Source organism: Gopherus flavomarginatus, chromosome 12, assembly GCF_025201925.1.
Source record: "Gopherus flavomarginatus isolate rGopFla2 chromosome 12, rGopFla2.mat.asm, whole genome shotgun sequence".
Lineage (NCBI taxonomy): Eukaryota > Metazoa > Chordata > Testudines > Testudinidae > Gopherus > Gopherus flavomarginatus.
Genome location: NC_066628.1, coordinates 26,492,979 through 26,510,045, shown reverse-complemented (window position 1 = coordinate 26,510,045; position 17,067 = coordinate 26,492,979).

The window sequence follows — 17,067 nt, the reverse complement described above, 5'->3', positions numbered from 1 at the left end:
ATTGCCGCTGAAGACTCGGCCCTGCCCCAGGCCCCCTGAATACTCTGGGCGGCCCTGCCAGCCCCAACTAAATCATCCCAACCAGGGCTTTGTCAAGACAGGCCTTAAAAACCTCTAAGGATGGAGATTCCACCACCTCCATAGGTAACCCATTCCATTGCTTCACCACCCTCCTAGTGAAATAGTTTTTCCTAATATTCAACCTAGATCTCCCCCACTGTAACTTGAGACCATCGCTCCTTGTTCTGTCATCTGCCACCACTGAGAACAGCTGAGCTCCATCCTCTTTGGAACCCCCCTTCAGGTAGTTGAAGGCTATTATCAATCCCCTCTCACTCCTCTCTTCTGCAGACTAAATAATCAGTACTATTCAATATTTTCATTAATGATTTGGATACTGAAATGGAGAGTTTGCTTACAAAATTTGCAGATGACATCAATGGGGAAGGTTGCAGGCACTTTGGCGAACAAGATTAGAATTCAAATCAGCCTTGACAAATAGGAGAATTGGTGTGAATTCAGCACAATTAAATTCCAAAGACAAGTGTAAAGTACTGCAGTTAGGAGGGAAAAATCAAATGCACAAGTACAAAATGGGGAATAACTGGCTAGGTGGAAGTACTGCTGAAAATAATCTGGGGGTTATAGTGGATCACAAATTAAATGAGTCAACAACATGATGCAGTTGCAAAAAAGGCTAATATCATTCTGGGGTATACTAACAATAACAGGAATGCTTTATATAAGACACAGAAAAGAAATTGTCCTGCTCTATGTGGCACTGGTGAGGCCTTAGCTGGAATACTGTGCCTAGTTCTGGGTATCACAAGAGGTGGATAAACTGGGGAGACTCCAGAGGAGCAACAAAACTAATACAAAGTTTAGGAAACCTGACCTATGAGGAAATGTTAAAAAAACTGGGCATGTTTATTTTTGAGAAAAAAGACTGAGAGGGGACCTGATAATAGTCTTCAAATATGTTAAGGGCTGTTATAAAGAGGACAGTGATCAGTTGTTCTCCATGTCCGCTGAAGGTCAGAGAACTAGTAATGGACTTAATCAGCATCAGGATTAGACATTAGGAAAAGCTTTCTAAGTGTAAGGCTAGATAAGTACTAGAACAGGTTACCAAGGGAAGTTGTGGTATCCCCATCGGTGGAGGTTTTGCAGAGCAGGTTAGACAAGCACCTGTCAGGGATGGCTTTAGACCAGTGGTTCTTAACCTGGGTGCACACACCATCTGGGGGTACAAGACGTGCCAAATTTTTTTAGAAGATAAATCACTGAAAACACAAATTATGCACAGGCATGTAAATACAACTACTTTGTTTCATCAAACCTATGTGCAGCAGAGCAATTACCCACTCCTACCCTGAGGGGTTTAAAAGCAGCCCTGCAGAGGGTTGCAGCTTTAAAAGCCTGGGCTGATTGGGGGAAAGTAGGCTCAGCTGGGGCCATGCCCCCATCAGGCCCAGCTGACCCCTATAAAAGGCTGTGAGCCAGCAAGCCAGTCAGTCTCTCTCTCTACCTGTAGAGAGAGAAGGGCCTGGCTACAGGGAGCTAGAGACAGGGTACCTGAGTGGAGCAGGGCTGGGGAAAGGCAGAGGATTTGGGAAGCTCCTGCCTGGAAAGCCCCAGGCTGTGCCCTTGCATAAGGCCAACAGGTACTGAGGGTTGCAGGGGGCAGCCTAGGGTAAGCAAAGGCAGCAGGTCCAAACCCAATGTTGCCAGTGATGAGTAGGCTGGTACTGCAGTCTGCCCTGGGGTGCAGGGGCTAGATGATGACTGGCAGTAGCAATATATTGAGGTGGGGATAGAAAGTTGGGGGTTCCCCTGGGAGGGGAGACCCAGATTGGAGGGGTACTGCTAGGGGGCAGCACCCCAGTTAAAGAGGCACTGGGGTCCAGGGAAGGACATGGGGGCCAGAGGATAGGTGGATCACTGGCCTGCAGAGGGCACTCTGGAGCTGGAATGAGCTAATTCCTGGAACAGACCAGCAGGAGGTGCCACAGGGGTGAGTCTGCTTGTCTACACTATGTATTTATTAACCTTATACATTTTTAATGATTACTGTAATATACAAACAAATATATCTAGGTTTAAGGGGTGTGAAGATATTTTGAGAACCAAAGGGGTGCAGGCTGCAGTAAAGGTTAAGAACCACTCTTTTAGACAAAAGACTCAAGTTAATGTTCTGTTGATGTAGTGGCCAGTCAACCAGTTATCCAGAGGGAAGGAAACAACATGGGAGCCTCAGCAGTTGTTGTGCTGTATTGGGATTGAAAATGCTGACCAAGGTAAAGAGTGAGGCCCTAATCCATTGCTTCTCCCCACCACATGTATTAATCTTGGTCTTGTCTAGATTGGGACAAAAGGTGCTTTTCCCTCTACTCAAGTTAGGTCAGTTGAGCTAGTTTAACTAGCAGCTAAAAAGCTAATGGGTCATTCTTGACATCTGACAGTACAAATTATTCCCTTACCTCTCTGGCTGGGCCCATATGTTCTGATGGATGCGTCTCATTTTCAATGTCTCCTCTTTCTCCAAAGGGTGACTGCTTTCTGCAGCACAGAAACTGAAACAGAAGAAGCAAAAACTACATCTTTGTCTGGGTTCCTCTTCTCTTACCAACCTTCTCTCTGGCACGCTGCTGCAGGATGAGTTGCATCTAGGGGAGATAAACATTCTTCTGTCTTCCATACTCTGAGCCAGGATTTCATGACCCCATGGCTGCAGAGGGCGAGCAGCATTATAAATACATATATCATTATAGCAGTTAAGAACAGAGGTTAAAATGTCTTAGGGCCTGAACTAAACCCCATTGAAACATCTGGGAGTCTTTACATTGTTTACAGTTGGCTTTGTATTAGGCCCTAAATTGTCCATTTTCAGAGTCAGAAGCTAATCTGCCATTCCCTCCACTCCTCACCTGTCTCTCTCAAATATCTGGATTCAAATTTTCAAAAGTTGCTGCTGATTTTGGCTGCTCAACAACAGATACTTGAGGCTGATTTTCATTAATGCCGAGCACCCACAAGTCTAAACAAAGCCCCAGACAGGCGCTGCAGGTGTTCAGCCCTTCTGGAAACTGGGCCTCCCTAGCTACATTTGGTCCTGCCTTGGCACAGGGGGCTGGATTATCTCTTGAGAGCCCTTCATGCCCAACAGTTCTAGGATTCTAAGGCTTCTATAGACAGGACTTTGCCAAGTGGTACAGTGAGGACTAGTGCAGCTTTGAAGCTACAGTCAGGCAGGGCCGGCTCTAGGTTTTTTGCTGCCCCAAGAAAAAAAAATTTTGGCTGCCCCCCCCACAGCCCTGCTGCCCCAGCCCTGGGCTCTCCCTCCCACACCCACACCTCCTGCCACCCCAGCACCGGGCTCCCCCTTCACCCTGACCAGTGCCTCCCACACACACCGCCTGCCACCCCAGCCCTGGGCTGTCCCCCCACACCTGCACCCTCCTTCCGCCGTAGCCCTGGGTCACTGGTAACTTGCTCCCAGGGCGGGTCATTCAGCAGGAATTTTGGATGTGCACGGAACGATTGGTTCCCATATGGTTACAGAGCTACATTAAAGTGAAACAATTTTCAGCTTGTGTGATTGGAAGATATCTGGATGCATATTATAAGACTGTTCTCCATAAATGAGGAAAAGTTGAGGTACCTTTATTCTTTTGTTCCAATTTCTTTCTATGGGCAATTTGCCAATGCAATATCACTGTTCCTTTTAAACAAACAAAAGGCAATGGCTGTTGAAAATAGCAATTCCAGTCCTAATAACCACTGGGAAGCATTTCTTGCTCAATTTTATCCTACTTTTTTCTACAGCAAGTTACAGCGGATCAGTATATTTGATTTGGGAAAAATGAAGTAACAGCTGCCCAAACTGAGCTTGAGCATTCCTGAATTTTGAGGTGTTCAAATCTGGAAGGCAGGTGCTGAGTGGGGGGAGGGCTGTGGGCTTTGTGGGGGAGTACGGCAGCATGTATGCAGTAGCATGTCTAGATCTGCGCGAAGCCAGATATGCTGGTCTGAGTGGCACGGTAAGGGGGCTGGGGGGGTTGGAGAAGGGGCAGGGGATTCTGGGGTGGGGGGGCGGAAGTCAAGGGACAGGGAGTGGTGGGGGTTGGATGGGATGGAGGTTTGGGGGGAACAGTCGGGCAGGGAGAAGTGGGGCATTAGATGGATCAGAGGTTGGGGGGGGCAGTCAGGGTACAGGCAGCAGTTGGATAGGCATGGGAGTCCCAGGGGTTTGTCAGGGAACAGATAGGGGGTGGGGTCCTGGGTGGGAAGTTGGGGGAGGTCTCAGGAGGGAGCAGTTGGGGCAAGGAGAAGGGAGGCTTAGATAGGGGGTGGGGTCCCAGAAGGGGGTGAGAAGGGTGGGGGTTGGATGGGTTGGGGTTTCTGTGGGGGGCAGTCAGAGGGAGTAGATGGTGGCAGGGTGGAGTTACCCTCCCTCCCCCTGGAATGTTCTGTTTTTTGAATGTTAAAATATGGTCTCACTACCATTCACAGTGCAACTCTCCACTCCCAGCACGCTGCCGCATGAGGTCGCCCTCCTTCCTTTCCAGTTGGTAGTGGCCAAGGGAATGCTGGGAAATGTAGTTCTTTCCCTGCTCCAAGGCTGGCTCTGTAGGCAGGGAGCTAACCAAGGAACTACAGCTCCCAGAGCCCCCTGTAGCGTCTCAGCTCCCATGCCTCCCCTGCAAATGGGCTGCCCCAAGCTGGTGCCTAGAGCTGCCCCTGCTGTCAGGTCATATTGCTGGCCTGTGTCCTGTGGGGATGAGTTCTTCCTCCTCAGCCTATCACAGAAAACACCACTCCTTTACACACAGTGCTCCATACACAATGATATTTTTTATAAAACGCCCACACTGAGGCACTCAGGTCCATGCACAAGCAGTACTATATACGATACAAATAATAGATACATTATTTAAAAGGCCAAAAATGTTGTATTGTTAAAAATGGGAGGCGGGGAGGGATTCCTGCACAGAGGCCATGGCAATGAACATGGAAAAGACCTCTAAAAATGTGGTTTTCCAATGATGTTAAAAACTGGGCAAGGGGGATGCAAGTGGAGGAGGAGATCTGGAGGGCAGTGCTATCCCCAGGTGCCATCACAGTAATCGCATGAGCACTTGCAATGATAACACCTGAAAAGTGTGGGCAAGGGAATGCAGATACTCCCAAGGACTGAGCTCTAGTACCGTGCCAGAACCCACTTTAAGAATAAAAAAAGGTCAGTTTAAAGTCCAGCCACCATCTCATCACATGCGTGCAGTGTGAACAATACCGGGTAGCTGTAACATGATCAAAGCGGCTCCATGCTGCGAGCAGGTGTGCTGCTGTCCTCTGCATCATCTTCAAGCAACTGTGCAGTCCTGCTGACAGCTCTGTAAACAGGGAGGTGAATGATCAGCTATTTTGCCCTCAAGGGCAATGGCTTTGTAGGACAAACAGTGCACAACGTTCACAGCTGACATTTTTTGTACCTTGTCAGTGTCCATTGAATTGGTGTGGCTGGAAATAATGCCAAGATGTTAGCCTGACACATTCCTTCTGATTAGTCCCTCAGCAAGTGGGGTCATTCAAGGAAGCAAAATCCTCCTTGTGCCAACTATCTCTATCCAGCAGCAAAAGTCCTCGGTCAAGGCAGCTGTGATGAACCACAGCTACATTGACCAGTACTTAGAATGCTGGTATTCAAAATAAAGAAAAGGAAGGAACAACAATGTAGGTAACTGGGACAAACTGAATGAGTGGATTTTAGTGATGGGTAAAGAGGCGCGTAACTTGTAAAATCATCATACACATATAAATAATACTAATTGAAATCTCTGCGTGCGCCCCTTCTCTGCAAGGTGAATGAAACATTGCTGTACAAGATGGCTTCCTGGAGACTGGCATCAGTCTTTTTCCTGTACTCTATTATTACAGGCTTATAGCAATAAACCTGACTGATATTGGTCATTTGGTCTCTTGAATATATTTTATAACAAAACATCTGGCCTAGCAATTGACAATGCAATTTATGAACAGCAAGCAATTGGTAAGCACCTTTTTCTAATAAATAGATTGGACGCCTTAAATCGCTTGTCATAAGGCTTATTCTCCAGAGTTGGAGGGTTTTTTGCAGCTCTTCTTTTAACTCTCTTCAGTTTTTTAACATCCTTGTTCAAGTGTGGACACCAGAATTGGACACAGTATCCAGCAACAGTCTCCCCTGCATTGCATGCAGGATAATATCAGCTCCCTACTCTTAGTCAGTATTACTGTTTATATAGCTAGGAAGAACATTAAGTCTTTTTGACCCCTACATTCTTTTCCCCAGCCTTTCAGTGTGACCTACTCTATTTGTTCCTAGATCTATAACCTTGCGTATGGCTGCCTTAAAATCAATATTGTTTAACTGCCCAACTTTCAAAGTGATCCAGATAGTTCTGCATCAGAGGTTTGTTCTCATAATTATTTAGGGCCCCAGTGATCTTTGTCTTCAACAGATGTTATTAGCAGTGATTTGACTGAACCCTGTTGGATCAAAAAATTGATTTCACATTTTTTCATCTATGGTTCATGCCAGGATGTTTCAGAGGGGGATCACTTGGGGAAACCAGGTGGCATAATCTAAAACCACCAGGATATATTTGAACTTTATGATATTTGTGAAGGGCCCCACTAGGTCCATGGTGATCCTCTTGAATGAGGTGCTAATCACTGACAACAGGATGAGGGGAGCCTTTGGCATTCCACACAAGACCACAGGAGTCACAGAATCTTTCACCTCCTGGTGCGCCCTGAGCCAGAAGAACCAGGCCAGGACTCACGCTAATGTTTTCTCATGACCCAGGTGGCCAGCTGCTGGAATGTCATGGGTGAGTCACAAGACCACACATTGGTGGCATTGGGGTACCACAAGCTGAGCCCAGAAGGGTTGATCCAGTAAAAGCAGTCACTGGTCAATTCAAAAGGAGGGATACAGTGTCATTTGATGGGGCTTGTCCATGATTCCATTGACATGAGCCAGTTGCTCAGAGACCTGACTGAGAGTGGGATCCTCCCCTTGGTCCCGACTGAAGTCTGCCCCCAAATTCAAGACCTCTTCACAAACAGGCTGCTGGGGTGAACTCTTTGTTGGCAAGGGCGGTGGAGTTTGCAGTCAGGATGTTGGGACCCAACATTAGCAGCAAACCCCCTCTAGTCACAGCCCAAGATGATGGGGAATGCTGGTCTCAGCACCAGGCCTACCATCATGTCCTGTGTCTCTCCTTTCACCGTTATGGTGATGGACACTTTGGAGTAGAGCTCACGTCCCCATGTATGCATTGCAGCCAGATGACTCCCAGCAGTGGGTCTGGGGGCTTGACATGGTCCAGGTGGATGAGTCTATCTGCATCAGGAGTCAATGAGGCCAGAGACTTGGATTCTGTCCACATTGAGAGGAATGGTCACCTTACCCAAGGGCTGCTTACAGGCTCTAGAACCACCCCCCTGAGTCCATACCTGGCTGAAGCTGCAGTACATCATGGGACAGCCATGTCGAAGGTACCCAAAGCACCCACAGATAAAACTATTTCTGGATGCCTGAGCCTGTCTTTAGAGTTGGGCAAGTGCATTGGCTCACCCAAGGTCTGAGACTTCTCCACCTTATCTAGGTCCTCAGGTATTCCCCAAGATGCACAGGGTGGGTGCAGGGGCGACTCTAGACATTTCGCTGCCCCAAGCACGGCGGCATGCCATGGGGGGCGCTCTGCCAGTCACCAGTCCCGTGGCTCCAGTAGACCTCCTGCAGGCGTGCCTGTGGAGGGTTCACTGGTCCCATGGCTTCAGTGGAGCCGCGGGACCAGCGGATCCTCAGCAGGCACGCCTCTGGGAGGTCCACCGGAGGCACAGGACCAGCGGGGCCTGCCTTTCGTCCTCCTGGCGACGGGCAAAGAGCCCCCCCGCAGCATGGCGCCCCAAGCATGGGGTTGGCGTGCTGGGGCCTGGAACCGCCCCTGGGTGGGTGTTTCAGGGTCCTCTGTTTCTTCAGGGAGTAGGAACTGGTCTGCTTAGGTCCTGAGAAGGCTTGGCTTCCTAGAAGCAAGGACCACTGAACTTTATATTTCCTGTCCCACCCCGTAACTTCCGGCGAGGGGGGAGAGTTTGGCTCTACCCATCAGGGGGAGGGTAGTGGGGTCTCACCCTCAAGTCCAGAGGGAGGCCACTCTGCCTCACTGTAGCTACAAATATAACTAATGCAGTCAGCATGGTTTCGTGGAAGGCATGTCTCATCAAACTAACCTTTTTTTGACAGGATTACAGGTCTGGTAGATAAAGGTAACTGTGTTGGTATAGTATATTTGGATTTCTGCAAGGCATTTGTCTTAGTACCACATGACATTTTGATTAAGAAGTTTGCATTATATGAAACTAACAGGGCATACATAAAATTGATTAAAAAAAAAATAACCTGGCTCATTGTCAGATCTCAAAATGCCGTTGCAAATGGGGAGACATCAATAAGTCTGGCTGTTTCTAGCATGGTTTCCCAGGGATTGTTTCTTGGTCAAACACTATTTAATTCTTGATAAAAATTATCTAGATGATGATATAGAACCTTTGCTGGTAAAGTTTGCAGATGACACAAATTGGTGGGATAGAAAATAATGAGGCAGGTTACCGCTACAGAGTGATCAGTCACCTGGTTAAGTGGTCACAATCCAACAAAACATATTTTAATACAGCCTGATACATCTGGAAATCAAGAACACAGGTTATACCTACAGGATAAGAGACTCTGTCTTGGAAAACAAAGCCTCAGAAGGGATCATTGTAGATAATTGCCTCTGCAGGAGCTCTGAGTGCAATGCTGTGGCAAAAAGGGCTAATGAGATTCTTAGATGTACAAAAACAGAATATCAAGTAGAAGTAGGTATGATACTTAAGGGTTCAATCCAGAGCAGTAAAGGGCCATGTAACCGCCTGCCCTGCAACTCTGTGTACCTTCAGTGCTATGCTGTTGCAGCTCATAGCCCTGACACCAACAGCCAGCAGACAAGCATTCGGTCAAAGCAAGGCTTCTATAGCCCAGTTACTCTTTGCAGAATGATGCCAGCACCCTCCTAATCCTGAATTTTCTGGTTCAGATCTCCTGTCTTTATAGCCCAGTAAACCTTTTACATGTATTCTCAGATAAAGTTCCGTTATTCAGGCTGGGAAGAGATGTCTTGTGCTCTTCTACCTTGCTTGTTAGCTTGATAGCTTTGTTTACCTTATATGTAAATTTTTTTTTCATTCTTTGCCTGACAGCCAGGCTGGTCCGACAAGAACATCCATATTCCTTTGTCTAGAGCAGACTGGGTTTAGGCATTGCTTGCTGAACATTTTAAGGACATAATTCCAGCACATGTCCAGAACTCCTTGTGCACAGCCCGTACATACATCAAGCAAGGATTTTCAGAACCAGGATGTTACTAGTTTGTAACTGGTACTTTACAGGCCACTCTTTTTGGGTCTGTATCATGACACCAGTGTGTGAGGTGTAGTGAGTCTGTCAGGCCTGACATGAGATTCTGACACAGAGCAATGAACCACCAATGGGCCCCTGTGTAACAGAAGGGCTGTGATTATGGCTTGTGTACACTGCATTGGTAGGACCACAACTAGAATTCTATGTCCAGTTCTGGTGTCCGTACTTCAAGAAGGATGTGGAAATTCTGGAGAGAGTTCAAAGGAGCAGCTACTAAAATGATCGAGATGCTGGAAAACAAACAAGCCGTACCATGTGAGGCTTAAAGAGCTCAATGTATTTAGCTTATTAGAGAGAAGGCGGAGAGGTGATGTGATCACTGTGTCTAGGCACTTACACATCATGGAACAGAGATCTGAGAGGAGGGGGCTTGTCAACCTTGGTGACATTGGCAAAACAAGATCGAATGGCTGGAAGTTGAAGTTTGACAAATTCAATCATGAAACGAGATGCAATTTCCAAGCGGTGAGGGTAATTAAACATTGGAACTGCTTAGCAGGGGAGATGGTTGACTCACTATTGTTTTCAGTGTACAAGATGAGACAAGCTACCTTTCTGAAGGATGTTCTTTAATCCAGTTTCTGGGAGAAATTCTACTGTGTGTGTGTGTGTGTGTGTGTGTGTGTGTGTGTGTGTGTGTGAAAAGAATGGGTGGTCCCTTCTGGCTTTGGAGCTTGTGTTTGAGTCCCCATATTCATCCTCTTCCTTTATGGGCTATGGGGAGACTGGGATTGCCTGCAGTATCCTCAACATGCTCAGAACACTTGCAGCAATGCTTTAAGGTTATGACAATAATCAAATCTCGGGCTTCAGGGCTTCAGTCAGTTGTCTGCAGGGGTCGGGAAGGAATCTTCTCTCCTTCTCCCGTCCCACTCAAGGCATAATTGACCTGATGTATTTTAGTTATTTTTGCCTTTCCCTGAAGTATCAGGACTGGGCACAGCTGGAGATGGGATGCTGAACAGGGTGGGCCAGTGCTGTGAGGTGATAGACAATCTTTTTTTTTTTTTTTAAGATGCCTGGAGGGGTGCCTTGCTCACATGCTCAGGATCTAACTGATTGGCAGATTAGGAGTCAGGGAGGAATTTTCTCCCAGATCAGATTGGCAGGGACCTTGGGAGTTTTCACCTTTCTCTGCAGCATGGTTTGTCTCCTGGACCCTATGGGCATAACTCACCATATTAATTCCCTGCCCCTGCCGCTTCAGGGGTCTAGGTCACTGGTGGAACCTTTGGCGCTGCTGGCACCTCAGACTCTCTTGGTCTACATCTGTGGCACACAATTTAGTCTCTCAAAGGCTGAAATGTTTTGGTTTAACTAAAATCTTTGGAATTAATACAGGGGCAACTGGATGAAATGTAATAGCCTGTGATACACGGGAGATCAGACTAAATGATCTAAGCCCTTCTGGCCTTAAACTCTATGAAAGTATCACTCACACATACACACACTTACTGGTTTACATTATAAAGGGAGCATTTTTCTTTTTCTTGTGTCATTACTAGAAGGTCCTTACCACATAACATTGTAGGAATAGGAAAATATCTTCTCAATATATTTTCAGATTAGGATTAAGACACAGGGCTAGGGAATTCCTGCTGAATCTCAGTTTTCTTTCTTTTTTAAGAGTAAATTCTAGCCCTCGTGTTTGCAGACAAAAGTTTGAGAATATGACCTGAGTGTAACCGATGCAATGACAACTGCCTGCATCTGCAGGGAGCCTGAAACGATAGCTCTGTAATTGGAAAATGGCCCGTTTCATGCTTTGGGGTGCCACAGGAGGGAGGGAAAGGTGCAGCAGGCCTAACCCACCCACCCAAGCAGATACATCATGATAACTGGGGCAAATACTGGAGCTCCCTGCCTCTCCAGGGGCAGAGGGGACCCTTTGTTTCCTCCCTTTCTGTTCCTAAGAGGAGGTGGGTCCTGCTGCCACTCCTGGATGAAGGAGGGGACCCCATGCTGAGACTCCTGCATCTGCAGGAGGGGAGGGGCTCCCTTCCACTATCATTCCAAGTGGGGGGCAGGCACTAGGGTATGGCGGTATGTGTAAAGGGGCCCTAACATGGGAGTGAACTAGTCAAAGTGCTTCACCCTGGCAGACAGGTGAAAAGGGGGAATAATGTAAATGAGAATCTCATCTCACATGCTGTATTTTCCTAATTCTCTATCACTGTCAATGGTGTGTGTGTGTGTATAGAGAGAGATTGATTTGCACTAGACAGTTACAATCTGTGAAGCCTACATTTTGAAAAGAAATTTCTTACTGGTTGAAGTAATCTTCCAAGGTGCAGACGATTCCCTTATTTGGGATTATCAGGGACTTTTTCCAGCTTCCTCCATCCCCCAGGCTGGCTGCAGCCTTTCAGAGGGCAATGCATGTGACTAAGCAAACAAATCTCAGGGCAGCTGACTCCATGCAACCTTCAGCCAGTCATGTCTCTCAGTAATTAACAGAGAACGAGAGATCAGAGCTTCAACACATTTACAACTAAAGAGTAAATTATTATTCACCAAAAATAGAGGGGTAGAGTGCTGTGTTGGCAGATGCCAGTGTGTAAAGAGGCTAGGGCTAAGGCTCCCTTATTCTTTGTCAGCTCAGCATTTCAAGGTAAGTCTCAGATGCCTGCCCACTCTCCAGGGCCCTGGACTTTGTTGCTCAGCTGAAGAACATGAGGGATCAGAGAAAAGCAAGACCTGTCCCACTCCCCATTTCTGATGCTCTGGATATACTCACATTTAGTGTAAGAGAACTGTCCCATGCTGTGCACATGTGGCTGTGGTGACAGAAGCAGGAGGAGGCTCCTCAGCACACTTCCCCTTTTAGCCTGCCAAGGGCACAAAAAAAGCTAACAGTGCAGACATTGATGCAGGACAATATATTTAATGCATCTGACCTTTCCCAGCACCTCAGTTCACTGGTTCAGCATTCTAATGTCAATCGTTTACAGTGAGATAGTGGGATACAGGCGGTTCTTTGTGGGGCTTGGATCCAAATTGGTAGTCCAGAGGAACTCCTATGTAGTTTAATGGTTAAGAGCAATTATACATGAAATGGGAAACATGCTCCCTTTTCCACAATCCTATTGTTCAGCTGTGTAGTACAGTAATATTCAGAGTAGATCGTAAAAGACATTAAGCTACTAGGTAACCCAGACAATGAACTCCCTTGGATTTAACTTTCTTTTCCTTTCCTTTCAACACCATAAGGAGATATCTTCAGTAACCCAAGGAGGCGAACTGTGTTCGGTAAGAGTCATTCCGAATGCAGTGTGTACCTGTGCTGATATCCCTGAGCAGTGTGTGTAGTTTACACACAAGATGAAATGCTGTCTGGTGTGCAGCACTGGCCAATCTCTCCAGCTAGCACATGCTGACCTTGTGCTTTGAAGCTCCTGGGCAAGATGGGAATTTGTCCATGAATTACCAATGGGATTAGCTTTACCAACATCAGCAGAATGGGCTGAAGCCTTCCTGCCAGCCTGGCAATTCCCACCTTGTAGCAGAGCAAGGAGACCTTAGAGAGGTAGAAGTAAGATGTTGTGCTGATTAGCTCTGGTCTATAAGGTCCAGCGAGACAGGTGGCAGCCCTGACACCCACATTGTATGGAATACAGACTTGCTGGGGTTTTGTGAGCAGTAAGTACCTCAGCATACTATAGCCAGGTGCCAGCATCTTCCTGCAAGTGTCTAACCAAACTGACCCTTGCTAAATATCTTATGGATCGGTAAAGGCTTGTCTACATGGTCTGTTAGTGCACGGCAGGCGGGGCACATGCACCTGCTTTGCACTAACTGGCCTCTGGACCCTGCACTTAGTGCACTTTGATCTACTCCACTTTGAAACAGCAGCAGATCAAAGTGTGCTAGGATCTTTCAGGGTGTGGTAGCAGGGTCCACATGGACAGTCAGTAGCCAGCAGGCTAGCACACTGTAGATTCACACCCTGGCTTGGCATGCACTTTAGCCCTTACAGGACAGACTCTTGGATCAGTTACAAGGGCAGACACTTAAGGTCTGACAAAAAATGCAAGAGAAATCAGGGCCACCCCGGCGGGGGGGCAAGTGGGGCAATTTGCCCCAGGCCCAGCAGGGGCCCCCACAAGAGTTTTTTGGGGCCCCTGAAGCGGGGTCCTTCACTTGCTCCAGGGGACCCAGAAAACTCTTGCAGGGCCCGGGCCCCCGGAGCTTCTGCTCTGGGTCTTCGGCAGCGGGGGGTCCTTCTGCTCCAGGACCTGCTGCCGAAGTGCCCCAAAGACCCACGGTGGGGGGTTCTTCTGCCCCGGGACTCACTGCCAAAGTGCTGGATCTTTGGTGGCAATTTGGCAGTGGAGGCCCTCGCCACCGAAGACCCCAGGCCCTCTGAACCCTCTGGGCGGCCCTGAGGGAAATGTGGTAATGAGGAGCTAGATGGATGATCTATTAATATAACCTTGCTATAAACCAAGTACCCCAAAATTGTGTGTCCTCTTTTCATTGGCAAGAACGTGTTCCATGGTGTTTAATATAAGGAATAATTCAGTTCTGTGCAGAAGGGGTGAAGAGAACTGTCAGGAGAATTCAACATGCATTTGGTGAATACAAAATGTGAGTGATAAAACTAAATGACAAAACCCATTGTCGGAAATGAAACAACCCAAAAATGATCTGAGAGAGCCCAGCACGACCAGTACACTGTGTTTTGTTAAGTAAAAGTAAGAGGTTTGTTATGCAAAATCAGCCAACGGTATTCTGCAGCTTTGCAATCGTTTGCAGCCTGTTGATCAGCAAAGACTGTTGTAAGAGGAGCCTGTTAAAGTCTCTTCCCCCCGCCCGTCCCCTGCCCCCATTCTGCTTCTGCATGGCACTGATTGTGTATGCTAGAAGTCTCGGCCTCCATACAGCGTGTAGAAGCATGTGACCTGCCTTCCCAATACAATGCAGTTCTATTCCACACAGGTTTCACTCTGCTTTTAGAAAATAATCACATCTATACCTCAGTAAAATGCTCTGAGGAGAAAGGGCACATTCTTGGCAGTCCAAATGGTTAATTTATCTCCATGTTCACCAGTGATCAGACTGGTCATTTCCAAGAAAACTCAAGGCTGTTCCTGTGTCTGTGTTTTCCCCAGGTCATTCCTTCAGGTGCGAGGAGTGGAGGTTGCCATGACCCCCCTTCAACAGAACAAGCTGGGGTTCCTTGATGGCTCCACTGGACCCTGAACAGGGAGCTCAGCTTTGAAAGGAGCTTACAACACAGTGCTGGAGGTTCTAACCAGAAGAGAATACCTGGCTGCATTAGCTTTAGGGGATTTCCTCTGGAAGAAAAATGCATGTCCGCCTCCTCCCCATACAACAGGTCCTGCGGCCAGTGCAGCCGGTGCTATGGCAGTGGCCAATCCCTCCACCTTCCCCGTAGAGCTAATGGACCCAGTGCAGCCCTAGGCCATTCCTTTCCTAATGCTCATGGAAATGCTGGTGCTTTGGCAAACAGGATGGGACTCACCAGCATTGGCAGGGGCTGCCCACACGTGTCAGGAATCCAATGGGCTACTGAAATTAGAGCGGCGATTGTCCAGACACTCAGGCTTGTGTCCTACAATCTGCCCATGCAGGGTTAAATGTCTGACACTTGTATTCAACAATTTAATAGATCTCAGCAGTCACACAATTTCCCAATATTCCCCATAGGTCCCAGGAATTTCTGTGTTAAATGATTTCTCTCTTTTCTTGGTGTCCAAAGGGAAGGGTCCAAAGGATAGGGACACTCATAGTTACATGTCCCATTTAGCTGCTTATCCAGGTTCTATACACTCGAGCAGGGATTTTTAAAGCAGTTTTAAATCACAGATGCAAAATAAAACTGGGCTTAACCCCCATCTCTGTAGTATAGTTCCTAGGCAAATTCCTTTCTAACAGTGTGGCTATTTAACATTACCCTTCCATTAATTGCAGTAGTCCATATGCCAGTTTCACCCCATGTGACAACATTTATATTTGCAGTAATGTTGTAAGCGACATTTTGTGAAATGCTCCATCAAATGCTTTATTCCTATCCAGATAACATTACTTTATTAACTCCATTTTAACTTTGTTACTCTACATTACATTTGAATAGCAATGTAGTTTGGCTGGTATGATCCATAGTTTTTTGCTTAATATTCTGTTATAATTCCAGCCGTGTAATCATACGTAAGCTAGAAGGGACCTCAAGAGGTCATCTAGTCCATCCTCCCTGTGCTGATGGTAAACCTAGACCATCTCTATTTGTCTAACCTATTCTTAAAACCCTCCAGTGATGAGGATTCTACAACCTCCCTTGATAACCTATTCCAGAATTTACTTATCCTTATAGTTAGGAAGTTTTTCCTAATATCCAACCTAAAGCTCCCTTGCTGCAGATTAAGCCCCCCAAGGGTCAGTCCTAGGACCAATCCTATTCAACTTATTCATAAATGATCTGGAGAAAGGGGTAAAAAGTGAGGTGGCAAAGTTTGCAGATGACACTAAACTGCTCAAGATAGTTAAGACCAAAGCAGACTGTGAAGAACTTCGAAAAGATCTCACAAAACGAAGTGATTGGGCAACAAAATGGCAAATGAAATTTCATGTGGATAAATGTAAAGTAATGCACATTGGAAAAAATAACCCCAACTATACATACAATATGATGGGGGCTAATTTAGCTACAACAAATCAGGAAAAAGATCTTGGAGTCATCATGGATAGTTCTCAGAAGACATCCACGCAGTGTGCAGAGGCTGTCAAAAAAGCAAACAGGATGTTAGGAATCATACAAAAGGGGATAGAGAATAAGAAGGAAAATATATTATTGCCCTTATATAAATCAACGGTACGCCCACATCTTGAATACTGCATACAGATGTGGTCTTCTCATCTCAAAAACAATATACTGGCACTAGAAAAGGTTCAGAGAAGGACAACTAAAATGATTAGGGGTTTTTAACTTGTCCCATATGAGGAGAGATTAAAGAGGCTAGGACTTTTCAGCTTGGAAAAGAGGAGACTAAGGCTGGATATGATAGAGGTATATAAAATCATGAGTGATGTGGAGAAAGTAGATAAGTAAAAGTTATTTACTTATTCCCATAATACAAGAACTAGGGGTCACCAAATGAAATTAATAGGCAGCAGGTTTAAAATAAATAAAAGAAAGTTCTTCTTCACACAGCGCACAGTCAACTTGTGGAACTCCTTGCCTGAGGAGGTTGTGAAGGCTAGGACTATAACAGCGTTTAAAAGAGAACTGGATAAATTCATGGAGGTTAAGTCCATTAATGGCTATTAGCCAGCATGGGTAAGGAATGGTGCCCCTAGACTCTGTTTGTCAGAGGGTGGAGATGGATGGCAGGAGAGAGATCACTTGATCATTACCTGTTAGGTTCACTCCCTCTGGGGCACTTGGCATTGGCCTCTGTTGGAAGACAGGATACTGGGCTAAATGGACCTTTGGTCTGACCCAGTATGGCCGTTCTTATGTTCTTCTTGTCCTACCTTTAGTAAACAAGGAGAACAGTTGATCATCACCATCTTTATACCAACCCTTAATATATCTGAAG